General features: G+C 43.1%; 1 non-coding gene across 1 annotated transcript; it reads right to left on the bottom strand.

Moving 5' to 3' along the window:
- Window positions 1-2,035: 2,035 nt before the first annotated feature.
- On the bottom strand, window positions 2,036-25,326 carry LOC105922136. Its single transcript, XR_004928647.1, has 2 exons — window positions 25,024-25,326; window positions 2,036-4,348 (listed from the first exon to the last, which is right to left on the bottom strand). It is a non-coding gene; the product is annotated as an uncharacterized LOC105922136 (transcript).
- Window positions 25,327-25,832: the final 506 nt, after the last annotated feature.

The raw sequence follows: 25,832 nt of genomic DNA, 5'->3' as shown, positions 1-25,832 counted from the left end.
CAATGTGGCTGAAAAGTGGTTTGGAAAATGGAGAAGCTATTTCGTGAGTATACTCTCTTCTTCTATGATTGTTATTGCCATGTTTGCTGCTTGTGCTTGTTGTTGTGTTCCGTGCCTCCGGGCAATTTTCCTTAGGTGTGTCGACAAAGCTGTGGGATCCCAAGCAGCGAGAGGTTGGGGTGTCCCGCTTGCCTATAAAATGTCGATGATACAGGCATCGGCTCTTTTGTGGGATGGAGCCGATGAGGGGAAGGCTGTAATCCATCTTCTAAACACCTACGGACAATGATGTTTGATCTAAGAGGAGAAACACCTTCCCTCAAGATATCCTTTACAATGATTTTATGATTTTCACAATTTGGGGATTAAATCAATAAAAAGTTAAAAGCAATTCTTTCAAAGCAATAAAATACATAAGTAGTAATGAAAAAACAGAAAAAGTTTATTTTTAGTAGTATACTAGATGTATTTGATTAGATGGAAATCATTTAGAATCATTAAAGTAATGGCAAAAAGTTTGATTTTAGGGCCCTTATTTTGGCCATGCCTGAATGTTAGAATTGTTTATTGAGTGATAATTATTCCTCTTCAAGAAGGTGACCCTGACAGGTAGGAGGCGAAAGGAAGAAACTGAGGTGGATGAACATAACAACGATTAGGGTCTAGTGACTGATTGACATGATGTTTAGACAGAACTTTCTGCTGTGCTTAGGGCTAGTGTTTTCCTCTGCCTTTCTTAATAACTGCACATTTAGGTTAATAAGGGTTAGCTTGTCAAACAACACTACACTACACTACCCAGGAGGCTACCAGAGAGATGGCGTTTCTGTCCTTGGTGGGGGGAGGATGGAATCCACGTGCTAGCTGGATGGAGTCTCCTGATCATATATAGGTTTTTGTATGGGGTAACAGGGTTGAGTGATTGATTTTTTATAAAAGATGGACAGCCTGGATACTGACGTTCCACGAGTCCACCCAGATCTGGTTGGTTATTTTTGGTGATGTGTCATTTAGGCACATCATCAGGGGGATTGTTAGAAATATGGCATATGAGTAGAATGTAGAAATGGGATGAACGAGTGGAATGTCAGTCCTGGGAGCAGCATGCACACCTAGACAGTCTGGGACACAAGGCTGGGACACAAGGTCATCAGATAGCACCCAAGTGGTGACACATTATTTTACTGACATGTTAGGAAGCGCACAGCCCTTGCATGGGCATGTACCTAGACTTCTTTATAATGCTTAAGAAATGATCAATCGGGGCTCTTGCCGCATTCATTGCCATCAGCGCTGATGTGTCTGTAAACCATTCCTCTGCCTTTTAGATTAAATATGGTAAAATATAGTTACGGGTTTGAAGAGTCTTTTTATTACTACAGAAGTCTACAATGCAAACACCACATTATCAGATAAAGGAACCAGAGGAAGCCGAGAACAGGTCGATACCTGAACACTACTTTATGTATTTTGTTCCACTTTTTGCCTCACTCAACAAATTTCAATCACACATTTATGGCCCATTACAAAGACTGAATATGTCTTTCTCACACACACACACACACACACACACACACACACACACACACACACACACACACACACACACACACACACACACGCACACACACACACGCACACGCACACACATACATACACACACACACACACACACACACACATACACACACATTCATTGTATATTTTAGACAGACAGTGGCACATTAGCATGTGTAGTACATGTGTAATCAAATATATATATTGACGATATAAAAACAGACAGCAATGGGCATATGCCAACTGCCTGCATCGGTTGGTTGTGTGCAGCAGAGCCCCATCAGAGGGGAAGGAAATCACTCTTCCTCACTTCGTCCTTCTACCATGTGTTTTTACAGACAAAGCATAAACAGATTTTCACCATTGACCTAAAGAAACTTCAGTTTCTACATGAGTGCCTTTCAGCTGGTATACTGTTAGTATTGCTTAACACAGCAGCACGAAAAGTCATAATCATTTAATCAATGATGAACACTAATTGAGATTCCAAATCCATACCAATAGTTTTATTTTTACTGTGATTATACTGTTAATCGTGCTATCTGGTATTTTTCACACATAATACTGACAAAGTTGCAAACCAAACAAGAAAGCAGTACATAATATACATCTCAGTAGCGAGCTGTGTGGGACCATAAGCATAATTACAAGTGATATAAACGTTGCTTCTGTTTCATGACACTCATGCTTGGACACTGGTTATAACTTTGAAGAAAATAAATAAATAAATACCTGAGTACAAAAATTTTGCTATATAAGTTATCACAAGAAAAAATTCCAACTACAGAATAGGCTTGAAGATTAACAGCAGCTGGCTGCCAATCAGACTGTGGGCGGTTCGATTAATTAAGGCTGCTAATGAATGAGGGCATGTGTGTAAGTTAATGTCTGTTAGAAACTGTACAGATGAAGTGCTAAGTGAATATTTCCCCTAGTAAGAAAGCATAACCAACAAGACTGGAAAAGCAACATATAAAAACATATTGTAAGCCGGGCATACACTGTACGAGTTTTTGCCCTTTTCGGGCCGATTCTTCAGTCATACGAGAATCTTTTTGATCGGGCCGAGTTTCAGCTTGATAGCACGTCCTGCTGTTGATGCGGAGTTAAGACCGTCTACGAGCCGATTTCCCCCGACCTTGCGCACTGCGCATGCGCAAACAAGTAGATTCTTATTTGTCTTCTCAAGCGAAAAACATAGGAGGGGAGAGAAGCATGATGACCGTACATGTGACAGGGAGTCAAACTACGCAGGAGCAACTCTTAGACTTTCCAAAGCTGCACGTTTTGTTCTAGTAAGCCTCATACTTAACAGTGAGCATCGACACTACCGCCTTTTTCTTCTTCTACTGTTGATATTTGGCTTCTGGGTAGACAAGTCCGAGTAGCTCCATCTCTCTAAGGGGCTGAGACTGACATGTGGTTTTTGAACGCACTGTGTGAGCAGTCAGGTCGCATCAGAGAATTGGGCCGCACATTGTAAGAACATATATCGTGAGCGGTGAACTTTTAAACCCTGTGGTTTCGTCGTACAGTTTGAGCTGTATATGAGTACCACAATTGAAAATATCGTACAGTGTATGCCCAGCATTAGCAGACAACTAACAAAATATGAACACAGAAGTGGACACAGCTATGCAGTGAATATACTCTGTACAAGGGTACAGGGTATATTTATCTATCTCACAGTCTCAGCTTTAATTTGAAGCTACAATTAGTATATGTCTGCTTCCCAAGTTTAACTTTCTTAAATGAATTAAATTGAATAATACTGTTCACATTTCCGTGGAATTCAAGGAATTAACATGTATTACAATACACCAGAGACGTAACTTTAACGGTATAAATTTGAGCAAGTGCAAAAGTTATTGGGACTATTTTAAAATAAAAATTACCATATTACTATATATAATTACCATCCTAAGACGCACCGGATCATGAAGTGTACTGTGAATAAATGTGTCTATGTGTGTCTTTGTCCACACATAAATTGCACCGGATTATAAGGCGCATTAAACATTCTTCCCAAGTGTGTAATATCATTCCGCCCCTCCTTGTACACAGTGCTCTCCTGAGAGGGAGAGCTATCTGTCCCTGTCAGGAGGACAGAGTAGTTGAACTACATTATCCTGTTTCTAACATAAGGCCAAAATAAACGTAACTTTTACATTGAATTAACTTACTTGGTTTGTTGTTGCTAGTGTGTACGCTGGGCACAAGCTGCCTCACATGAATGCTCTTCAAGTTTAGAAATTACAGTCAGGTAGTCTTGTAGACTGCTCAGGGGGCCGATCAGGTAGTGACATAGTGTACCGTTATGCTCCAAATATTCACTGAGCGAAGCGGTTTCGTTGCTAACCAAAGTCGTACTTACACATTTTAACTGATTTGATTTGAGTGCATTGTACCACATAAAATCCGTTAGTTAGCACAACGATAATCACATATTAGGCGCACTGGATTATAAGGCGCACCATAAATTGTAAGATTTTAAGTGCACCTTATAGTCTCAAAATATGGTATTTTCCTTCAGTTATCTTGCAATACAGCCATCAAAAAATGTGCTGACCTAATCATACAAACTTGACAAAGACAAAAAAGAATAAATTTGCATTACTGACAATGACATTTTTTCATTTCTCTGAGAACAGCATGGCCGCACAGGGAGCAATAAAAGGTTAGCTCAGGATTCTGTGGCAACTGCTTCTATTGGCTCCACCTGAGGTTCTGTTGGTGGAGTGGAGATGTCCTCTATTTGCTCTGAGTCAGCTTCAGTCACAATTACGGCCACCTGAAAACAAAGAGAGAGCATTCACAAGTCAAGATACCTTGCAGAAAAGATAAGCTATTAAGACACTGCCTCTTTAGTGAACGCTGCTACTTCAGATGTAAAAACTGCTATAGAAAAATGTTGATGAAAATACAAAATGGACCAAGCAGACATCAGACAAGTCTCCTAAAAGACTGAAAAAGCCAGTGCAGACCATCACTTTCCTAAAAAGCTCTTAATATTCATGGTTTTGCCTGTACACATGCAGTAATCTCTCAATCACTCTAATTAGTAGGACACATTTGGGTAACATTCACCATGAAGCCTTATTCTTCATGTGTCTAAACAACAATAAGACCAAGGAGATAGTGATCGACTTCAGAAGAAGACCCCCACCTCACTCCCCCATGAACATCCAGGGGCAGGACATAGAAACTGTGTAGAGTTTCAAATACCTCGGTGTTCACATCAATAATAAACTGGACTGGACTCATAACAGCGACGCCCTGTACAAGAAGGGCCAGAGCCGCCTCCACCTCCTGAGGAGGCTTAAGTCCTTTGGAGTGAGCAGGCCCCTGCTCAAAACCTTCTATGACTCTGTGGTGACAGACAATAAACATGTGTACTCCTCTACGCTGTCGTCTGCTGGGCCCCAGGCAGCGCAGAGCGGGACAAAAAGAGGCTGAATAAGCTGGTGAGAAGGTCCACTTTTGTCCTGGGCTACACTCTGGAGGATGGTGTTATCCAAGCTTACATCCATCATGGACAACACCTTTCACCCCCTGCACCAGACTATAGAGGAGCTCCTTTAGTGACAGACTTATACACCCTGTTTGTAAAAAGGAGCGATACCACAGGTAATTCATCCCTGCTGCCATCAGACTTTACAATGCTGCACTATAACTGCATTAACTTGTGCAATAACTAATGTGCAATTACTATTTAATACCATGTGCAATAATCCTGTTAAATAAGAGACTTCAGCTGTTATAGTTATCTCACTACCTCGCTGTTGTTCTTTACCTGCTTTAATGTACAACGTCAAATCCATATGTATATTAGTCACCTTAAATGTACATAAGTCATCTTAAATCTCTGCTTTATTTTTTATTTTTTTCGAGACCCACTGTATATATGTGGACGCACCGTATATACATCATGCACATTTTCCTCCTTTTGGCACCTTCTTTTGATTATTAAGCCGATGTGACACGCAAATTTCTCCACTGTGAGATCAATAAAGTCTATCTTATCTTATCTTATCTATTCCCGGCTATAAGAAAACTTTGGAAACAAACAGAACCAAGTTAAACCCAGAGGTTAACTCTTCAAAGACAAGAAACAACTGGGTTCCTTCTACAGAGAATTCAAATAAAAACTAAACAGACCATAACACTGACACAAAAATAAGCATAATTTATGACACTTTTTTTTAAATTGAATTGAACATATTTTGCTTTGATTTAATGTTTGTTATTTATTTCAATGGTTATTTTGTTAAGTGGTAAAATAGAGTCTGACCTGGCAAATCGGTGAGCATTTTCTTCCACATAGACCTGGACAAAAGGCTCTTTTCCATTAATATCTACTCAGCTTCACTTGACTCAGCTTTATACTCTGCACATTACATTTAGTATCACCCCAATGTGGGTGTGATCATCATAGCATGGTGTCCAAAAATGTAATGTGATCTGATGTATTTACGACAAACACAATTTAATTCAATTTTATTTATATAGCGCCAAATCATGAAACATGTCATCTCAAGGCACTTTACAAAATCAACAATCATCAATGCAACAATGCAACAATGGAAGACATTTTCTCGTTTTTAGGTCCTTCCATCTACTTTGCTTTATATTTTATCATTCGCCAACATGCACAAAAACGTTCTACCTTGACACTGGACCACGGTGTTAATTTTTCAGTGTTGTCTTTTCCCTTAAAGCTTGAGAAGTAATTGCTTTCATGATTCAACCAGTGATGCCACCCCTAGCCATTCTTCTGATGTTGCCTTTTCTGGTTGACTTGCCTCGCTTGGTACCATGACCTAGTAGATACTGAAATAGGAGCTGCTACCAAGTACCAGTGTCTAAATTGAGTGGAGTCGAGGCAAGCTGAGTAGGGAGTGGAAAAGGGGCTTAGGTCCCGGAGAGAAAATATCCTATTCTCCAAAAGATCTCCTGTCCTCTCTAACTCATGTGCACGTATGGAAACTAACGCCATTGAGATAGAAAGCAAGCTCAGCTTCTGTGAATGGTGGTGGGCTGGGCACGCTCGTAGCGCAGCGGGTAACGTGACCCATGTGTGGAGGCCTTAGTCCTCGACGCGGTCGACCCAGGTCCGAATCCTTTGCCGCATGTCTCTCTCCCCCTCTTCCACCCCCCTTCCTGTCAGCCTACTTTCATAAAAAGCGAGCCACTAGAGCTGTGAAAAATCCCCCCCCCCCCCCCCCCCCCAAAAAAAAAGAATGGTGGTGGGCTGCGGCAGGTCATGTAAATCTTTTGTCCTATTATCATGCTCATATGAATCAATCCTACTGATTCCTAAAATTTCTTTTGAGATAGTGAACTTTCAGAACAGGGTCTTACTTGTCTTGGGACAGTCCATTTACCTGACTCCGCCAGATAGATTTGCTCCGCATATCCATCTGGAAACCTTCCGTTGAAGTAATTTTGGGAAGGGGCGAAAATACTGGTTAGCTGATTGGCCTATGTTGGTGATAGACGGGCCAAATAAACCAATCAGATTCGTCGTCACTCTGTTACGAGCGACGACGAAAACACGACCACAAGCCAAGCTGCTCTTGCTGCTGCAGGTAAAGGCTCGTTAGCTCAGCAGAGAAATACTCTGTAACTCCGATAAAACTTGCTCGATAGCCACGCTAACGCTAGTTTCATCGGCTGAAGCCGCCATGTTCTTTAGACTGAACTGTCACGCTTCCCGTTGCGTCACACCTCAACCCGCCTCAAAGCCAACGCTGATTGGACGTTCGTTTGGTGAACGGCTCCAAATTTTCTTTAACGGAGAGTAGCCAGACTGATCTGCGAGTGAAACCTTGAAATCTCGCGAGATCAGGATGGTCTCACGAGGCTAACAGTCCATCACCTATCTCCTTAGTATGGTTAATTTTTCAAGCACTTTGCGTCTCTCAAAGCATGTCATCCGAATCAGCTATGTAAACAAAAGCTGTTGCCTCAGAAAATTCAAGATTCTTCCACATGTTACTGTGGTGAAATTCCTTTCAGGACATACTCTGGCTTAGAGTACACATAACAAAAAACAGACAATAAACATATGTACAGCTTTTTTCACATTAGAGCGTGCAAAATATAAAAAAACTAAAAAATAAAAGAGTTTGTCAGAGTCCGAGGGCTTTGATATCAGTCCCTTCACAAGTGATATGAACCATGTTACATAGATTAGTTAAGTCCGTCTTTCATGAATCACAAGTAATGAGGTAATAAGGTGCTTTTATTAAATCACTTTGAGGCTAGATTTACAGAAATGTGCAATTGATATTCCTGAAAAAAGAGTGTGCAAACAGGCAATAACAGTAGTATGATTTTAACATCTTTAACGTTAAGTGGATTATAAAATATGGTTGTAACATATGATGAGCATTTGATGGTGAAACTCTCAGTAGGGGTCTATCAGCCTCTGCCGAAAAACCGAAAAACTTTATTGCCATCCAAAGACAGGCCTTGTATCCTGATATCATACCGTATTCATTAAGGCAATGAAGAAGATCAGGGACAGATGGGGTTCTCCAGGAAACCTAATATATAATTGGCAAAAAATGACAATTTGTTTTGAGCATTGGTTTCATCACATATTCCATGAGTTCGTGAGTTGGACCTAATCGATTTTGCAAGCGGCTCTATATTGAGCGTGAATAATGAAGGTAACAAAGCATCTCCTTGTCGAGTACCACGTCACATTGGAAAAAACTCAGAGCAGTATCCATTTACACAAACACTAGGTCCAGGGTTCTTATGAAAGGCTTGGATCCATCTAAGAAAGGTATCATTGAAACTCATTTGTCTGAGAGCCTGTTGTAAAATATACCAGTGTACTCGGTCAAATGCCTTCTCAAGGCCAAGAAGCATTGATGGAACACTTCTTTTTTTGCCAATAACTGTGAGTACAATTTCAGGTTCTCCCATGGTAGCAGTTATCATCACATATCTCTCCTCTTTATCTGAAAATGTTTTTTATGCCACAAATATACTGATTTATTCAAAAGGATTGCCACCAATCTCCTTCTCCCTCCCTAAAAACTGCTGGTTTACCCACTCTCTCTTTAGTTTCGCATGTTCTTTATGTGACAGATGTGTCTCTTGTATCATTGCTATTGAACAATTCAACTTTTTTAATTGGTTGAAAACCCTCTTCCTCTCAATTGAGCTACACAAATCTTTCACATTATAAGTAACACAAGTGAAACCCTCCATGCTGTTTTCTTTTGTTCTAACATCTTGGGCGGAGGGTGGTGACCGTTCCTCCGTGGAAACACAGTGCTAAAGCTTCTGTCATCTGTCTAGTAGAGCAGTGCGTAGCAGGACCTATGAAGCACTAGATGTGTGATCCGTCCACTGGATAAGAAGAATCCTCTTTTCTTTTATGTCTTTTTTATGTTCCCTAACATATAATGTTTTGTGCCCTAACACAAACTCGGCAGAGATACGATTTAGTCATCTGTGGTCAGAAAGGTCTTGATCTCGGAGTGTGAGAGCACCTCTGAACTGTTAGTTTGTCGCCGTCTGGCGGTGCTCCATCTGCTTCTATCCGGTCACTTTGATTCACTTGTGTGTGAACTTCCAGCTCCTGAAGCATCGGTAGAGCTTCCACAATAGTCGGGTATGTCTTGTTCCCATTATTCATCCATATTTTGATCTGTGCTGGCATCTGTACTGGCATCTGCACAGGCATCTTGTCTTTATATTCTTCTGTTTTAGCTGATTAATGACCACCAACACTAATGCTCTCTTCTTCTGTGGCTCAGTCGTGATCAAAGAAAACCTGTTCTCCTTCAAACAGAACTCTCCCCTATGCCCAAGCCAGTCTTAGAATGTTTTCTTTTGCCGAGTAGTCCATAAACCTGTAAATCAGCGAGCAACGGGTAGCTGTCGGGCTCTTGGGCTTTGCAGTGAGTGCATGATGCGCCCTGTCGATGGTAGTGTTGTTGAGTTTAGGTGGAACTTGGAGAACATTTTGGAGTAGTTCCTTAACAAAAACATAACATAAAACTTAACATACTTAACATACCGCCCTTTGTGTACCTCGGGTACTCCATATATTCTTAAACTCTCAGTAGGGCTGGGTATTGTTAGGAACCTCATGATTCGATTCGATTCAATTTCAGTTATTGAAGTTGCGATTCAATTCAATACCAATTTAAAGGCTTTGATTTTCATTTAGTAAAATGTAATAAGACAAAAATTATTTAAGTTCCTGTTGATATTTTGTAAATATTTATTTTCATGCCTATGTAAACATGAATGCGACCTCACATTTCTGAGCAAATAAACATTACAATTGGCACATTATCAAGAACTACTTTGCACAATGTGCGTAAAAGAATATCAAAAAACTGTTCTGTATAAACAATACAAAATAAATTGCATGTAAAGTAAGCTTAAGAATTGCTCATCTCCTGGAAATGATAATATAAAGATAATATAAATATAAAATGCACTTTAATAATGCATTTGTTCATATTAGTGCGGACTTAAATACAAATCACAGATTTATATACACTGAACAAGTTTAGTGTATGCAAACACACGCCATGTCGGCACGGCGACTTCTGTCATGTGTGTTACGCTCAGAGATTAAGGACCCAGAATTCAGTCAGAACAAACAGATGACGTTTAATGACAGTTTATTCATTGGTAAACTGCAGCAAGTTGTGGGACTTTCCTCAGCCTCTATGGCGGGAACCTCTGGAACCAATTCTTTGGATAGGAAAAGGGAGAAGCAGTCACTAACCTTCTCACGGTTTGGGAACTGGTGGAAACAGTGAGTGCTGGTTCCGGATGGTTGGTAGGGACGCCAATGATTCCCGTTCTGATTGGGGAAGCTCTGTGGTGGGCTTGGGCAGATACTTGGTGGTCAGGGGACAGGCAGAAGGTCAGAGCTGTAATAATGATGACAGGCAGGAGGTTCAGGGGGAATTTCCAGATTCCGTGGTCCGAGGTGAGATCCAGATTCAGAGCCGGGTGATCAGAGATCCAGTGAGAATCCAGGTGGAAATCCAGTGCAAAGTCAGGGCGCAGGCCAAGGTCTGGTAACAGGCAGGCTTGCTAATCAGACAGCGGTCAGCCAGGCTCAGATATTCAGAGACAGAACAGGTCAGGCAAACAGGCAGGCAATCAGATCAGGCAGGGGTCAGACAGGCTCAGAAAATTGGGAGGCAGAACAGATCAGGAAAAAGGCAGGCAAGGAGTCAGGTACAGAACGCTGGATTAATCTCACTGGTGGCTCGAAATAATCTGTCACTAGTGTCTGGTCTGAAGGCTGGTTATATAGTGACAGGAGCAGGTGGATCAAATAAGTGGTGATGAGAACAGGGCAGAGCTGCACAGGTGTGTCCGGTAATGAATCAGACCAGCACTGGTGATGAGATCATGACAATGTGTTGGTATTGTGTAGCGGGGTTCGAGTGTCTTTAACATACTCTTGAAACCCTGGTTTTCAACAACACTGTCTAGTTGTAAGTCTTGGCAAATGAACACGGCAACAGCCTGTGATTTTCTGTGCGCATGCAAAGCTTGGTGTCAGTTTAGAAGTAAATGATTTGTCGATTTACATCTGTTTGGAGTCAACAGGTTTAGCCACTGGTTGTTGTAGAGCGGTGGTTTTCAAAGTGTGAGGCGCGCCTCCCCTTGGGGGTGCCAGAGCACTTTAGGGGAGGCACGGTGCAAGTGGAAAAAATAAACCGGAGAAGAAGCTATCTGCTTGCTGTCTACTGATGTGAGAGAAAGAATGGACAAATTTTTAGTAAAGAAAAAGGCAGGGGAGACAAACTCTGGTGTAAATAGAAAAAAGAGGAAGTATGACCATGACTACTTAAAGTTTGGATTTTCCTGGACTGCTCCCGATGATGCTCCAAGGCCGTAATGTGTAATCTGCAAGGAGGTTCTGGCTAATGATAGCATGAGACCCTGTAAGCTCTGGCGTCACATTCAAACAAAGCACCCAAGTTTAGTGACCAAGCCGCGGGAGTTTTTTTGAGAGGAAGCTGGAGGAGCTGTGCACACAGAAAAAAACAATAAAGACGTTCAGTTCTGTTAACGCTAAGGCAACCGAAGCATCTTATCGGGTGGCCTTACGCATTGCAAAGACGGGGAAACCCCACAACATCGGTGAAACTTTACTCCTTCCTGCTGCTAAGGACATGTATTCAGTAATGATGGGAGAAGCTGCTGCCAAACTGAATGTCATCCAGTTGTCTGACATCACCATCCAACGGCGAATCTCAGATATGGGCGCAGATGTGCGGCAACAGGTAGTGGACAGTGTTCGTGAAAGCCCCGCCTTCTCCCTTCAGCTGGACGAGACGACTGATGTCGCCAACTGTGCTCAATTAATGGTGTACGTGCGTTATGTTAAAGAGCTAAATGTGCATGAGGAGTTTTTGTTTTGTCACCCTGTGCCCTCGCGCACTACAGCAGAAGAAATCTTCAAGGTTTTGAATGATTTCATGCGGGAAAATAATGTGGATTGGGGCCGCTGCTGTGGAGTATGCACTGATGGGGCAAGGGCAATGACAGGCCGGCACAGTGGTCTCGTAAAAAAGGTGCAAGAGGTCGCCCCAGCTGCTATTTGGACGCACTGCATAATCCACCGCCAGGCCTTGGCAACTAAGAGGATGCCCCAAGAGCTGCGCACTGTACTGGACGAGGCTGTAAAAATTGTTAACCTTATAAAGTCGCGCGCCATGAATGCCCGTCTCTTCTCCATCCTCTGCAACGAGATGGGCGCGCACTTTAAACAGCTGCTTCTGCACTCGGAGGTCCGGTGGCTTTCCCGAGGAAAGGTTCTCGCGCCTTTGTGATCTCCGTGAGGAAGTCCTTCTTTTCCTCGCTGAAATCAACTCTCCACTGGTAAAACACATGGAGGACATGAAGTGGGTTGCAAAGCTTGCCTATCTTTCGGATGTCTTCTAAAAGATAAACACACTGAACATCTGTCTGCAGGGGAAAGAGTGCAACGTCTTTAACGCACAAGATCAACTCTGTGGATTTAGGAAAAAGTTTGAACTGTGGGGTGCGCGTGTGGAGCGGGGATCAGTGGAAATGTTTCCTACCTTAGAGGATGTTTTGGCCAGAGCGGGGCTGAAGGTGGAGTTTTTACAGCAGGTGGTCTGCGCGCATTTGGAGGGGATGCGCGAGCAGTTTGGAGAGTATTTTGGATAGGAGACAATGGCAAACCAGTGGGTGAGAAACCCATTTTCCTTCCCCGTGACACTCAAAGATGGACTTTCGGCAGGAGAGGAAGAGGCTCTGGCTGAGCTGAGCTGTGACATGGACTTAAAACAGAGGATGAGTGACGTGTCACTTGCGCACTTTTGGCTGTCAGTAGGGACTGAATTTCCACAGCTCTCCACGAAGGCAGTGAACGTGCTCATCCCCTTCACTTCAACCTATCTCTGTGAATGTGGGTTTTCCGCACTCGCAATGATAAAAAGCAAATACTGGTCAAGGCTGCTGGTTGAAGATGATCTGCGATTATACCTCTCCACAGTGCAACCCCGCATTAACCGGATTTGCGCATCAAAAGCACAAGCACATTGTTCCCACTAAAACTAAGATGAGCTGTACAGTAATGTTGCCAATGTGTTGCCATGTTGCCAGTTTAGTTAAAATCATAAATAAAATGAGTTATTCATGATTCAGGACCATGATAAAAAAACAAAGGGTGCGCATAGCGTGCGTAATTGTTTTTTCCTTTGTATGCCTCCGCTCTTTCATACAGAACGCTCTTTTAGCCCGAGATAAATTGTTTAGATGAGCCACAAAAAGAGCTTCACGATTTTGCAACTGTTTAGGTTTTTGATTTATTTTTTAATTTCAAGGAAATGTGCAACATTTACAGATGTGTTCCAAAGATCTGATCAAAATGTTTTTGTTAAGATGTGAAAACACTGTCCCGAATTTGCATCTGTTGCTCATGTTTATTGTTATTAAATTTATGTATATAATCCCTGGTCTCTGTTGTTTTTTTTGCTTCATACCTTTCTTGTCTGTTTTTTCTTTCCGTTGTCTAAGTCGCATCTGTTCCTCATCTGTTCCTCATAATGTATGCATTTGAAAATGCATACATTATTAAATGTAGGCATTTCAAAAAAAAAAAAAAAAAAAGTGAAAACACTGTTGGTATCTCAAAGATTAATCTCAGAATCTCAGATGTAACGTTTGTTTGAGAAAACAGTTGAAAATGAGCTTGGGGTTGTTCTTATTATTAGAAAAATTTAAAAAAGGGCGTATTTGCCATACAAAGGCCCTGATAAAATAATTAAAATGGGAGGAAATGTTTTAAAATGTTCATGTGTTCATGTGTTTCATTCAGATAGGGTGTCATTTTAAAAGATGAGATGGTTCTAAAATAAAAGCAATTAGAAGGTGTTTTGTAGTGGCATTTGTTTGTGTGTGGGTTGATAACGGGCAAGGGGGGTGGGGGTGAGCAGGCATTGTGCTCCTTGGAGGGGGGCTCACCCTTTCATACTTTGAAAACCCCTGTTGTAGAGCATTCACATGATATCGGGTTAAGTGATTGTGCTAACACTTCCCAGTCTGCAGAGTTCTGGATTTACACGGAAATCCAAAATTAGCTCAAACATCAGACTTAAAGGTTGACGGAGTTGGCTTTCTGCCGCTGCTCGCCATGACTGTTGTGCGATCTAATTTGGCCTCCGCATTAAGGTGCTTGTAACGGTAATCAAACGCACTGCACCCCCACGGGTCAGGAGGTGAATCGATTCAGAGGAGCTCCCAAATCGATTATGAAATGGGAGTGGAATTATTGCGATGCACAGATTTCTCAATTATTTTACCCAACTCTACGTCTCAGTCTGTTTTGCATATCGTCGCATTTGGCTCACAGGTCAATTTTTCTGCAGAACAAGTATCAAAGCGCCCGTTCATGGTGCTGATGGTGTCTTCGTTGGAACTAATACGGCCCTCTGCCTCAGTCATCCTGTTTTTGATTGTTGTTAGCTTGTCTCCCTTCTCTTTATTAGACAGCTCCAGACTTGTCAGACAAAGCTTGGTTTGAGTGTGGCCCTCTTAATTCTCCCTCGTGAGTTTTCTAGCTCCGCCATTATCTCACACTTGGAGTCATGTACGTTAACATGAGCATCTGCGGCTATACATGGTTTGCATCAGAGTTAGCTGTTTGAGGCTCTCGCCTCTCTCCTTATTCTGACCCTGTTTGTTTGCGCCCTAGCTTCTGACAGACGATGGCATGATGTTTTCAGTAAAATCACCAAGTTTTGTGATTGTTAAGTTAGGAAATTACCACAGTCTCCCATCAGGGGGAAATAGTGCTCACAGCTCTTGGAGCAAAGTTGTTTCTAAGTTTATTAGTTTTGGATTTAATGTTTCTGAAGTGTTTACCTGACGGTAGAAGGGCAAACAGTGCATTACCTGGGTGGGTGGGATCACTGTAGATGGGTCTAGGCCGGATCTGGCCCGCCGAACAATTTAGTCCGGCCCTGTGGCTAAATGCATTATCATAATAAAAAAAATATATATATATTTTTTTTTTTTTTTTTCTCCAGTGTCCTGTCTGGCAATGTGGCAATAAGATGCCACAAAGAGCTCATCAGATTTGACTTTCACAAGTGGACAAGATAAAAGGAAGAGAATGATAAAACAATTATTGAAAAAAACATGTACTTTGTTTAATTGAAAATATGCAGTTCCTATATTGTCCACGAGGGGCGCTGTGTTTTAATTAGCAGATTAAGCTTCAGGTGGGGAAAAATTCAAATAATTTCTTAATTTTTATCTGTTTGATGTATTTTGTCATGCAGGACAGTGTTTTTAAGTTCCAAAAAATGTGAATAAATGTTTTTCAACATTGTATAATCACTGTGATCAGTTCTTATGCATAATGCACAAGTAAATGTTTAACTGAGAAAAAGTATTGTTGAAATTGCACATACTTTTCTTAAAACGCTGAGGTTATTCATAATATATTGTGTAAAAGTAAAATTAACTTAATATAAAACTCAACAAGTCCACATTTATTAGTTCTATTTAATCTTGCAATGAGTTAACTCGTGTGGCCCTCTTGAGATCAGATTAAGCTGTATGCGGCCCCTCAACCAAAATGAGTTTGACACCCCTGGTCTAGACCTTCTTTAGACTCGTTCTGCATAAACTGAGTCCACATCCAAAGACAGCATCCCACAATCCCTTGCGCTGTTCTTATTACCCGTGCTAAATCCTTCTTCTCCTGTACTGTGCAGCTCCCATACCATACAGTTATGCTAAGACATAATGCACTTTCTATGGTAGCTCTGAAGAAGTTTTATTGCAGTTTAGAAGAAAGTCCAGTACTTTCCACTTTCCTGAGGAAGAAGAGCCATTGTTGGACCCCTTCACTAGGTGGGAGGTGTTCACAGTCCAGGACAGGTCTGAGGAGATGTGAAAGCCCAGAAACCTAATGCTGTCCACACACTCCATCACCTCCCCCTGTATGCAGTGTTCAGTCCTGGACCTCCTGTAGTCTACTATGACCTCTGTGGTCTTGCTGGTTTTCTGGATGAAGTTTTCCTGCAGCACCACTGTGTGAGATTGGGGATCCCATCTCTGTAGTGGGTCTCATCATTGTTGGAAACGAGACCCACCACAGTGGTGTCATCTGCAAACTTCACTACTGTGTTTGTCAGGTTGATAGCAGAACAATCCTGGTTAAAGAGGGTGCTGAGAGCAGGGCTGAAGACACAACCCTCTGGCGTACCTGTGTTGAGGATCTGTGGGGCAGATGTGCGTTTCCCTACCCTCACACCCTGGGGCTTGTTGGTGAGGAAGTCACTGACCCAGGAGCAGAGAAAAGTGGATAAGGTCCCAGGTTGTGGAGCTTCAGAACCAGCCAGGCCAGCATGGATGGCGTCCTTGATGTACGTTAGGAAGATCTTCTCGAAGCACTTCATGAAGATGGGGGTCAGAGCAACAGGACGATAATCATTAAGGCAGGCGATGGTGGTTTGGAGGACAGGCACAATGAAGGATGATTTCAGACAGGCAGGAACCATGGAGAGCTACAGGGAGAGGTTGAAGTCCAGAGAGGTTGATGTCCAGAAAGACCCCTGCTAGCTGGTCAACACATAATTTGAGCGTCTGACCTGACACCATGTCTGGACCTGCAGCCTTGTTGGTGTTTATTCTCTTCAAAGAGGAGGTCACTTGGTGCAGTTGCAGGACGAGAGGCTGATAGTGTGCCTCTGGCTGGGGAAGTTGTTCAGGCTCCATACTGCTTGGAGATTTGAAGCGTGCAAAGAATCTGTTTAAGGTACCAGGGAGAGCTGGGTCATTGTTGAGCTGCTGGTTGCTGCGCTTGGTTCTCCACATGTCACTTGGATTGTTGTTGCTGAAGTTGTCCTCGATGCACTGCTTGTGTCTTTGCTTTTCTATTTTGGATGCCTTCTTTAAGTTCTCTACTATTTCTGCTTTAGACCAGTTTGTCTTCTGATCTGAGCTCTTAAGCAGGGACCGCACTGTGCTGTCCATCCATGGTTTCTGGTTAGAAAACACTCTGATTGTCTTCATGGTAAGGACAGCATTAGTGCAGAAGTGGATATAAGACAGCACAGTTGATGTGTAACTTTCTAAGTCGCCATCCTCTTTAAACACTTCCCAGTCTGTATTTTCAGAACAGTCCTGTAAAGCTGAACAAGCATCCTCTTTCCAAACCTGAACAGTTTTTATCACAGATCTGGTTCTGCAGATCAGTGGCTTGTAGGCAGGTATCAGCTCCACACAGGATCTGATGATCCTAAATATGGAGCTGTAGCATTTTTATATACTATTGGGATATTACAGTAAACTCTGGTCGGGAACTTAATGAATTTATGGGACTTGGGGTGCACTGTTAAAAATTCAACATGATTAAAGCCACCAGCAACAATCACAGCAGCCTCTGGGTTATTGTTCATTTGCGCAGTAATAAAACAATAAAGTTCCCCCAGCGCTATCTAAGCATTAGCTTTTGGCTGGATTGTTGGAAATATTTTGTATTTCTTTTATTGTGTCACTATCTTCTGCCATTCTAGGAGACCTGTAGAAGACAGGAAACATGTTGTGTGTATAATGATACAAGGAATTTGTGTAACTGTGATGCACCCAGTTATCTGTGATACTTGTGACCCATTCTCTGAGTAGTGAATGGTCTGCATTAGGTGCCTGGATGAGATGTGATTAAATCATGCTACGTTATCTTGGATGCCATTGTTCCCCTACTTCCTTAGTGCTACAACTGTGTTTTGTAATTAAGAACCTCCCCTATTGGAAATAAAAAGAGAGGTGACGACAAGGTGTGCTTCAGAGCGATGGAAGATTTGTAAAGGAGCAGATCTCTGTCGTTTCTCCTCTTGAGAGCAAAATTAACGTCTGTTGTCTTTCTTCCCTGTGTGTGGTTTAATGAATGTTTTAGGTGCTTTAAACCTGCCATGGATGTATGCTGCAATGATGATAACAGAGCTGAACTCTCTAACAGGTTTAAATGGTGTGCACTTAAACTGCAAGGTATTCCAGATTAGGGGAGCAGAAGGTTCTGACCGTCTTTGCCGCTGTGCACCAGGCATTATGAATGTAAATTGCCAGGCCTCCTCCCTTCCTTGTTCACTACGTATTATTATGTTATGTTGTTAATGGTTGTTGTGTGTCCTAAGCCGGAGTATGTCCTGAAAAGATTTCACAACAGTATCATGCCGTGACAATAAAAACCTTCTTGATCCTTTCTGCAGCAGCTGTGCAATCTGTCCTGAGTAGCGTGCAATCTGCTAGATGCATCGCAGCATCGGGGACATTGCTGTCGAACCACGCTTCTGTGAAAACCACTACAAAGCTGTCCATCTTACATGCGGTGATTGTTAACTGGATCTCGTTGAATTTGTCTTACATTGGCCAGAACAAGGCTCGGTAGCATTGGTCTGTGTGGGTAAGCTTTTAGCCCAGCATGTAGGCCTCCTTCCCCGCACCGTTGTTTCCTCTGCCGTTTACGCCGGGAGCTGGCTCTCGAGACAGGGACAGTGTGGGTTCTGTTGTTCTTGCTCGCCGGTCCGTAGTGTTCTTCTCCTGCTCAGTCTCTGCCAGAACCCTGCATCAGCTCAGTTTTCATGTTTTGCTCCGTCAGAAGCCTTCACTTCAGTTTCGTTCCAGCCAGCCTCAACTCTAGACACGCTTCTGTTCCTGCTTAAGTTCTCTTCTCCTGTTCACGTCTCCTGGGTTCCGTTCTACTCAAGTTCTCCAGCAGTTCCACGGTCTCAAGTTCAGTTCCATGGTCTCACCTTCTCCAGCAGTTCCACGGTCTCACGTTCTGCAGCAGTTCCACAGTCTCAAGTTCAGTTCCACGTTCTCAAGTTCCCGCAGCTGTTCCACGTTCTGTTTCACCAGCTGCTCCACGTTCTCAAGTTCCAACAAGTTGTTTCACGTTCTCTAGTTCCTGAGCTGTTCCACGTTCTCAAGTTCCCGCAGCTGTTCCACGTTCTCTTCCACGTTCTCAAGTTCCCGCAGCTGTCCCACGTTCTGTTCCACGTTCTCAAGTTCCCCCAGCTGCTCCACGTTCAAGTTCCAACAAGTTGTTCCACGTTCTCAAGTTCCAGCAGCTGTTCCACGGTCTCAAGCTCTCGGTTCTGTTATTCTGGTCTCAAGTGCTTCACCCTGGTCTCAAGTCTTCAGCTCCGGCATTCCTCCCTGGTCAGACTCCCCTCACTCCTCCTGTCAGCCAGCTTCTGCACCCTTCATCTCCGTCCATAAAAGACTCTCGTCATTCACCTTCCAACCTGTTCAATAAACTCACTTTAAGGACTAGCTCTGTGTGTGTGTGCTGTGTCCGGGTTCATCCAAAGACAAATCATGACATTACGGACCGGCCAAAAGGATGAACCCGATCACACACAGAGCTTGGTGCAGATGCTGGCAGCATCTGCTCCGTCTCTGCTCGGGGACTACATGGATACCCCGCTTCTGGTTAGTCCTGCCCAGATAGCTGTGTGGCGACGCCCTGCCTCTCCTCGTGTTTTCCGGGATCGCTCTCCGCGAGGCCCGCCCTCGACGCTGCCCAGCAATTAAAGGCGGCGCTTCCAGTCGCCGCTGCCAGCGTAACTGTTGCCGCTGCCCAGCATGTCTAGACTATGCTGCCCAGCGTTTTTCTAGTTTCTGTTGTTTTGAGTTATTTTGGCCCTGGGGTTTTGAGTTACTTAACATTCTTTGGTTTTAGAGCTTTTCAGTGTTCCTTAGATTTCTTAGAGTTCTTTAGTTTCGGTTTGTTGTTCTGCTTAGATTACTTGACTTTCTGTTTTGCTTTGGGTTTTATTTCTTTTCAGCTCAGTTCTATTGTTCTAGGTTTGCCTTTAGTCTTTCACGTTTTGCTTCTGAATTCTAGTTTTTACCTTAGATCTTCTGTTGTTTGTGTTCTATTTTATAGCTTTAGTTATCTAGTTTTTCATTAGTTTAGCTGCACCTGCCCTCATCTCCCTGTTTTGCTTAGTTTTATAGTTTTTCTTTAGGTTTGGGTCCCCTTCCTAGTGTTCTGGTTTGTTTTGGTTTTCTAGCTTTAGCCCCTGTAGTTCCTGTTTGGCCCAGTAGTTTTCTGTTTAGCCCTGTGGATCCCTGTCAAGTTTGTTAATTCAGGTCTTAGTTCCGTATTTGTTTTTCTAAGTTTTGTTGTTTTATCCCCTTAATGTCTGTGTGTCTTAGTTCCTGCGCTGTTTGGGTTCCTGCGCTGTTTGGGTTCCTGTGCTGTTTGGGTTCCTGCGCTCTCTGGGTTCCTGCTATGGATGGGTTCCTGCGCTTTTAAAAGGTCCCTGCGCTCCTAAAAGGTCCCTGCGTTTATAAAGGTCCCTGCACTCTTTTAGGCCCCTGCGCTTTCCAAGGTCCCTACGCTTCACTTCTCCTGTTTCCTTATCTTAGTTTTGCCCAGTTAGGTTAGTCTAGTCCTCTCTAGCCCTCCGTGGTTTTCGTTTCACTTGTTTTCCCCAGGTGTCGCTGTTCTGTTCCTCTGTCTCTTAGTGTTTAGATTTCGTGTTTCCCGGCGTGTTAGGACGCCCTCTGACCCCTGTAGTTTTTGTGTTCCCGGCGTGTTAGGACGCCCTCTGACCCCTGTAGTTTTCGTGTTTCCCGACGTGTTAGGACGCCCTCTGACCCCTGTAGATTTCGTGTTCCCGGCGTGTTAGGACGCCTTCTGACCCCTGTAGACTTCGTGTTCCCGGTGTATTAGGACGCCCTTTGCTCCCTGTTATTTTAGAAATTCCCCTCACGCCTCGGCAATTTCTTCCCTTGCGTCCCGCTGTTTCCCTCACGCCCTGCCGATCTTTTCCCTAGCGCCCTGGCGTTTCCCTCACGCCCCGGCGATCTTTTCCCTAGCGCCTTGGCGTTTTCCTCACGCCCCGGCGAGTTTCTCCCTTGCGCCCCGGCGATTCCCTCACGCCCTGGCGATCTTTTCTCTAGCTCCCCGGCGTTTCCCTCACGCCCTGGCGATCCTTTTCCCTTGGGCCCCAGCGTTTCCCTCACGCTCCGGCGGTGTTTTCCCTTGGCGTTTCCATATGCCGTGTGTTTTCCCCTTGGCGTTTCCATACGCCCGCTCCTTCCCTTGGCGTTTCCATACGCCTGATCTTTCCCCCAATTAAAACAAAACACACATTACGAAACACATTAAAATTATGTAAAGGTGAAAACTTTGAAAGAAGCAACTTGATGGAATCATAGAGCAACTTAATAAATTAAGTGGGTATTATATAAACAGTTAAATAAATAAATGAATGAATTAATTAGTTTTTACTATATAAGTAGAGTAATCTGAACTTTTAAATAGCATTTCATTTAATGAACATCTTAGAGTAAGCCAAGTTCTGCCACTACTAACTAACATGGGTAAATTTGGGATTAAAGCACCGGTGTACAATTGTTACAATATTTATGGAGATTTAATATCTCTCAACTAGAACACAAATGACTCAATAGTTCCTTTTAACCAGTTGTTAAAACATACTGAGGAAAACACATAAAACTGAGTTTGGCTAACTATTAACCTAGAGGGCTTTTAGATCAGGATAATTTAATAGTTATCCTTTTACATACAGAAAAAAAGTAAGATTAATTGAATTAGATTAAATTATGGGGACATTTTGGATCTGGTCAGGATTGCTGGGAGGCTGTGATGATAAAAGGGTAACAGCTTGAAGGTGATATCGATGAATGAAGGTTTTCTCTGAGGAACATTAAAGCAGCAATGACACCCAACATTGGAACTCCTGTTGTGCAAAGAACACCTTGAACGGCACATAAGGTGAGATCCTTACAACCAGAGACGTTCCACACACAAATGGGGTGTGGAGACCCCTGGGGCACGGCACTCAGGGACGAGCTGCTGTGGTTTGGAGCTGTTGTGAACTTGACACAGCTGGTGGAACCAGAGAGACCACGAGGTGGTCCCACAGGTTACCTGACACCTAACACTGACTGTAAAGGGTTCTGGGTTTTCAGGGTTGCTGAAAACAGAAAGCTTCAGAGAACCTTAACCTTTCCTGACCAGGCACTCAAACACATAGATCAGATATCAGGCCTAGACAAATAGGAGCGCAGAGAAGCGTTCATCCAAGAACTTCTTAAACAAAGTCCTTAATCGTCAGTTTAAAAAAAGGCAAATAATCACATGTATGGTTTACTTTATGTTAGGATTAAATTGGGAACTAATTCTGATTTGCTTAAGTAGCTTTGGTTGTTCAACAATGTTAGAATGTTTTAAAAAAGCTCCTGTTCTCTACCTCTCCTGCTCGCTGCTTTGTTTTGTAGAACTTTGGCATCCTTGAACAGTAACAGCATGGTATTAATATTTTGTCTTCTCTGTGCAGAACAGCACCTCCCTTTCTTTCTATTTAAAAAAGAGAGAGCGAGAGAGGGGAAAGGTTTGATCCAAGGCAAGCTGGAGTTGGAAAAGGCTTCCACATGGAAAGGCTTCCTTTTTCCCAGCTGGGTTTGCAAAATAAAACGGGAAATGATATGAAACGAATATGGTGATAAAATTATGTTGCAGAGAACTTCAACTGTCAGACAATAAAAGTTAAGACACACATAAAATGCATTCTGTTAAGAATTACTGGAAAACTACGGCAAATACATTTGGACTTAACGATTACTCTTTCAATTAATAATTAAATTACAGAACTCTGGCAGCTAAATAATTGTGCACAGAAATATCTTGAATGTGAAAGTGCTTGGAGAATGTTTTAATAAATGACACATCAATGGGGGTTTTGATAAGAACACTAATTGCACCTTGTTTCTGTTCCTCAATAGAAACAAGGGCTCGTGTCTACCAACCATCTTCACAAAGTGTTTTATTAGAGAGAAATGCAAAATAAAATGCTCAGTGCCCATCCAGAACTGAACATTCATTACCATCCAGCTCAATCGACCAGCCTGCGAGAGGGAACCAAGAAGAGGACTGGGGCTGAAGAAGCCAGAGAACTCTGATTCCTTATTCTTCAACGGAAGGAGTTGCCTAAAGTTCCACTGACTCACATGTTTGATTGTTTTGTGTTATGAGATCTACACTTTAATGTTACATCATGTTGATCAATATGGTTTTATGGTAAATAATGGAAATTGATTGCTTCAGACACACAAAGACCTATGGTTTATGCACCTTTTGATTTGATATAGGAAGAACCAGGATCTGATTGGCTCTAAACATCCTTTAATATTAGCTGGTAATGGTAACTCCTAGTTTTAATAGAGGTACTTCTCGGTCAGATTGGCCGAGAGCGTGATGTCACCTGGGGTCACATCAGTTTTTATCATCCTTTAGAGAGGATGAGGTTTTCTGGTGACTGAAGGCCCGGCCTGCCCTCTGATACCCCACACTGGTACTCCTGGATTTGTAAGGTATGAAAGTGATGGATGATTGTCCATGGGAATGGGGAATCAAATTTAATTTGACAGGGTTGGGGAAGAGTAGAGGGATTCCACCTTGGTTACTGAACAGGTTTAGGTTACCTAGTCTAATGTAAAAATTAAAATAATGTGCGCATTATTTTAATGCTATCCCGGTTCCTTGGTTGCTCCTCGCCTCCTAGTGACGATCTGCGGTACTGCTGCTCTCTGGGATTGAAGGCGGGACCGAGCAAATCAAAATGGCAGTGCCCGTAACATTCAGGATGTTATGGTTAGACAGGGTCGGCTTTTGGGACATGGATAAGACAAACGAACGTCTAATAAAGATTTACAGACGCAGGAAACAACAACAGACACTGAGGTTCATCACACTGCTAAGCAGAATCATCACTGGAAATCGTGTGGCACGGTAAGGAAGCTAGTATTTTTATGAATGTCCGAAATTTGTCTGAATCGAGTGTGAATCGGGACGTGCAGCCAGACACACCGGAAAAACCGCGGACAGTCAGCTGACTGTAAGGGGATGACGCGGTCTGCTCATGTGCTCTTCGTTATCAGATAACCGGGATTAAAAAAACCAGTCCGAAACCTGCTCAGGAACTGGTCTGCAGTTAGCGCGGTCCGGTTGTCTAGCGCGGTCCAGTTCAGGCTGCTGACCATTTACACACGAGTTATCTCGGTTACCGAGCTCGGACTGGTCTCGGCTCGGTTGAAAAAGTGTAGTGTAAACAGGCCTCTTATGTCTAAGTTAAGATAAAGGGTTGCAAAAATAATTTTCATCAGTCTAATGCTTCAATGCTGAAAAACAAATTAACAATAGCATGTTCAGATGCAGGGCTGCATGGTAGATATTATGTCTTGCAGAAATAAGCTTCTTGGTTTGAACCCAAGCCAGGGGACTTTCAGCATAGAGTTGCATGTTCACATGTTTTATTTATGCATGTGTTAGTTCTCTCTGGGTAATCTGTCTTCCTCTCACATTCCAAAATGATGCATGTTTGGTAAATTGGTTTCTTTAAATTGTCCTTAGTCATGAGTGTGTGTGCACGCACGCACGCCCGTGTGTGTGTGTGTGTGTGTGTGTGAGAGCGAGAGCATGTACACACACACTCCTGTTTAGTCATCAGAGTCAGGGCCATTTTTCCGATTTCAGCATCAAAGTGAGGACCGTCGGTACCAAAGTGAGGACATTTTGCTGTTCCTCACTTTGTTTTTTGCTATCAGTAAGGTTTAGGACTAAGGTATGAATGGGGTTTAGGTTACGGTTTGGTATGTGCTCGTTATGGTTAGGTTTAGCGTTATTGTCAGGGTTAGGGCAAAGAAAGGCTGAAAAATGAATGAAAATCAATGGGAGTCATCAGTCAATGGTAGTGTGTGCGTGTGTGTTTGTGTGTGTGTGTGTGTGCCAGCATGATTGCTGTTCCAATGCGTCTCTTTTCTGATATGTGATAGATTAGCAACCTCTCCAGTGTGTACCCCGCATGACTCTGCAGGGATAAGTAGGTATGAACAATTGAATGATGACTTTTTAGTTGCAACTTTTCATCAGGACCAAAAACAGACCAGAAGTACCTGTGAAGGCTCAACTACAGCTTGAGGAGCCTGAGCGGCTTGAACTGCTGGTGCAGGTGGGGGGCGGGTCTGTGGATAGTTAGGCCTGTGACTGGAATCCTGGAGGTGAAAACACACAGAGTAACAACATGATGAGATGAAAAATAGTTTAAAAGGTGACGCTTACATAAAAAATTACCAGGCACTAAACTGACACAAAACAGGGAACAAACAGAGGGTGACCAAACGGAGGGTTGCATAACAGAGATCCGACAACTGCACTTCTACTCCTCCATCATTGAGTCCTTCCTCACCTCCTCCATCACCATCTGGTACGCTGGTGCCACCGCCAAGGACGAGGGCAGACTGCAGCGTGTCATCTGGTCTGCAGAGAAGGTGATTGGCTGCAATCTTCTATCTCTCCAGGACCTGTACGCCTCCAGGACTCTGAGGCGTGCAGGGAAGATTGTGGCTGATCTCTCGCACCCCAGTCACAAACTATTTCAGACACTTCAGGAGGCAGGAGGCTGCAGTCCATCAGGACCAAAACATCACGCCACAAGAACAGTTATTTCCCATCCACTAACAGCCTTATCAACAAGGCCTAGAGACCCCCATAACACTTGACACTGCCTCTCTCCCTCCCCCGTTCAGGACCTACAAGCTACACCAACGTAGCATCTCCAGACCTTCCGTGTTACATTAACGCACGGTCTACTGTGTATATAGCTCTGTATATACACTGTAATGAATTGCTGTAAAAACTACAGCATGAGAATACAGCCATGAGGCTGGGTTTTGAAAATACAGCTCTTAGCTGTAGACAGAAA

This window comes from Fundulus heteroclitus, unplaced genomic scaffold (assembly GCF_011125445.2).
Source record: "Fundulus heteroclitus isolate FHET01 unplaced genomic scaffold, MU-UCD_Fhet_4.1 scaffold_225, whole genome shotgun sequence".
NCBI lineage: Eukaryota > Metazoa > Chordata > Actinopteri > Cyprinodontiformes > Fundulidae > Fundulus > Fundulus heteroclitus.
The sequence above is the reverse complement of the archived record's forward strand: the minus strand, read 5'-3'. Positions and strand labels throughout refer to the sequence as shown.